This window comes from Elephas maximus, chromosome 3, assembly GCF_024166365.1.
Source record: "Elephas maximus indicus isolate mEleMax1 chromosome 3, mEleMax1 primary haplotype, whole genome shotgun sequence".
In the NCBI taxonomy this organism is placed as follows: Eukaryota; Metazoa; Chordata; class Mammalia; order Proboscidea; family Elephantidae; genus Elephas; species Elephas maximus.
In genome coordinates this window covers 119,766,301-119,769,889 of record NC_064821.1, presented here as the reverse complement: position 1 = coordinate 119,769,889, position 3,589 = coordinate 119,766,301, and the positions used below count along the sequence as shown (strand labels likewise).

At 35.2% G+C, this 3,589-nt stretch overlaps 1 non-coding gene across 1 annotated transcript; it reads left to right on the top strand.

The window, feature by feature from the left end:
- Window positions 1-2,794: 2,794 nt before the first annotated feature.
- On the top strand, window positions 2,795-2,897 carry LOC126074130 (U6 spliceosomal RNA). The gene has a single exon (XR_007516937.1). It is a non-coding gene; the product is annotated as a U6 spliceosomal RNA (small nuclear RNA).
- The last annotated feature ends 692 nt before the right edge of the window (window positions 2,898-3,589 follow it).

The following is a 3,589-nucleotide window of genomic DNA, read 5'->3' as shown; positions in this document are numbered from 1 at the left end:
AAGCTCTAATATAAATTAGTGAGAAAGGAACTATCTAAGCACAGATTCAAATGCAACACTTTCACCTCCTAGCAAAGAATAAGTCACTTAAACTTTTCTGTGAGGGTCGGTGAAAATAAAAAAAATGACTATATTTCTATTTTTATTTATATAACATGTATATTTATATATTGGAAACCCTGGTAGCATAGTGGTTAAGTGCTGCAGCCGCTAACCAAAAGTTGGCAGTTTGAATCCACCAGGCACTCCTTGGAAACTCTATGGGGCAGTTCTACTCTGTCCTATAGGGTCGCTATGAGTCGAAATCGACTTGACAGCACTGGGTTTTTTGGTTTTATATATAAATTATATCAATAAATATACAGTGTATTAGAATAAATGTGTATACATATAATGTAAATAAATATATATGTATATGTATGTAGACATACATATGAAAGTACATACATATATATACATATAAATATACACATATATATATATATATATACATATATATATGGGAACCCCTATGGCTGCCAACCAAAAAGTCCTCAGTTCAAATCCACCAGGCACTCCTTGGAAACCCTACGGGGGCAGTACTACTCTGCCAATATGAGTTGGAACTGACTCGAGGGCAACGGTTTTATATTATATATATATATATACATATATATGTATATATATATGTATATATATATATACATATATATATATATATATAATAAAACCTGTGATAGCCAGAACCTGTGTAAGGCATAAAGTTGTCAGAGAAGGAAAACTCAAGTATTTTCCACTAAATCAAGTGATAGAAAAGTGGCAATAATGCCCCCTGCCAAAGGTGGAGAACTCGTGAGACCTGGAAAAACAGCCCCATGGAGTTTTGGCTCTCACAGTTTTCACTGCAATATGTTTCTCTGAGAATTAAAGCAGAGACCTCTCTTATTAAAATAATCATCCAATTACGTTTTTGACAGGTTTGAGGCATCACTAGAAAATAAATCTCTTAAGGATAGGAACTTTATGTTTTTTCATCATGTGTCTTTTCTATAAAATGAATAACTCAGAGGCTGTGGAGATTACAGCGAGCATACAATAAATGGTAGTTCTCTTCTTTTTACAGTTACATTTAACACTTTTCTTGGAAATTAACCTTACTTCTTTTATTTCAAATATGATATTTAGTGTTAAGACTTTCTCAGTCTATATGTTGTTAGTTGCCATCATTTCAAGTCCTTGACCTTTTGGAAGCAGATCACCAGATCTGTCTTCTAAGGCACTTCTGAGTGGCTTTAGTTTACCAACCTGTTGGCTAGTAGTCAAAAATTTAACCTTTTGAGCCACTCGAGGATCCTAGTCTATAATGGCAAGTTAATGAAGAGACCTTCAGACAACTTGAATTCACATTCTTTTCTTGATTGGGGTAACTTTTCAATCTGCTTTACAAAAAAGTAGAACTTTTTAGAAATATTTCCTACATGAACTTAAAGACAGAAATGTGATAGGAACAATACGGTGCTTGAAAAATATGGTAAGAAAATGAGAAGCTAGAATCTGAAGAAAGGAAAGTAAGAACACACGCAGTGATTTTTACACTGCTGGTGTCCATTTCTTCAACTTCTCTTATGGCAGTTGCACAAATTCAGATGTAAGAAAATCAGAGCATCTTAGTGTATTATTGGAAATAACATAAAGATCATCTAGTCCAAACATATTTTGCAGACAAGGAAGGCAGCTATCAAGTAAATGACACACCCCAGTTCACCTAGTGAGTTTGAAACATAGAATGAACTTATTATGTATGATAAGGAAAAGGCACTGAAATAGTCTTCAAAATTTTAAATGTTTTATATCTGAAAATAAAGTCTGGCTTGGTTTATTCTTCAACTTTAGTGAAGCAGAGGCCGTATGATTTTTATTCTTAACTTTTTATCACATATTAGTTACATACTAAAAATATTTATATCATATATGTAGGGTGGAACCCTGGTGGCACAGTGGTTAAGAGCTGAGTTGCTAACCAAAAGATTGGCAGTTCAAATCCACCAGCCACTCCTTGGAAATCCTATGGGGCAATTCTATTCTGTCCTATGAGGTTGCGATGAGTCAGAAGCAGTTCTAAGCCAATAGGTTTGTTTTTATTTTATTTTTTATATGTAAAGTGCTTATAAAACCAATAAATAAATATCCACTTATCCATCACTAAATTTAAAAACATATAGACAGCTTTGTATTAGTTTGGTAGCACATATACTAAAATTGGAATGATACTGTGATGGTTAAGGTTGTGGGTCAACTTGGCTGAGACATGATTTTCAATGGTTTGGCAGTTATGTAGTTTGGCAGCTATGTAATGATGTAATCACCTCCATAACGAGACCTGATATAATGTAATCACCTCATGATGAGATCTACTGTGAGCAGCCAATGAGTTGAAAGGGAGCTTCCTTGAGGGTGTGGCCTGCATCCAATATATGTGGATTTCTTGGCAAAGCTTGCTGGCTTTTGCTTGCTCTGGATCCTGCATCTGATCCCCAGTTTTGGGGACTTGAGCTAGCGGCTTACCTGCAATCTTGGGATTCATCAGCCTTCACAGCCTGTGAGCCAGTGGCCTACTGGCTTACCTGCTGATCTTGGTTCATCAGCCCTGCAACTATGAGTCAGGAGAAACCCCCAATCTGACCCATGAATTTGGGTTTTTTCAGCCTGTACCATTGCATGAACCATTTTCTTGGTATAAATCTCTCTCTTTCTCTCTCTTAAATATATATATATATATATATATATATATATATATATATATATATATATATATATATATATATATATATACGTGCTTCACTGGTTTTACACAGAAAAGATTAGCATGGCCCCTGTGCAAGAATGACGTACAAATTCATGAAGAGTTTCATATTTTTTAGACACTTGTTATTTTTGGTAATGGGTAAGGTGACACTGAATGAGGGTAAAGTGTACACAACTTGATGAAGATTAACAATGTCACTAAAATGTACACACACATACAAAAAGTACCTGTTGGTAATTGCTATGGCATATATAATTTTGAAACAGCTACAAAAACAATCAAAAACTGTATGTGCAGGTATATATATATTTGTATATAGGCATACACCTATGTGCATATACATAGGTGTATGCTTATGTATATGGGTATGCTTATATGTATGTACATATATTCATAGATATAAAGCACACGGGGATGCAGTTATGGACACACAGGATTGATGTTCTGAGTATGAGGATCAGGGTCATAGTCTCTGGGAACATCTCAGTCAATTGGCATAATATAGTTCATAAAGTTACCTTTTACATCCTAGTTTGGCAAACAGTGTCTGGAATCTTAAAAGCTTACAAGTGGCCATCAAAAATATAGCTAATGGTCTCTACTCATCTGGAGAAAAAAAGAGAGAAGAAACTAAAGACTCAAAGAGAAACTAGTCTACAGGACGAATGTTATTGTTGTTGTTAGGTGCCGTCGAGTAGGTTCCAACTCATAGTGACCCCACGTACAACAGAATGAAACAACACCTGGTCCTGCGCCATCCTCAGAATTGTTGCTATGCTTGAGCCCATTGTTGCAGCCACTGTG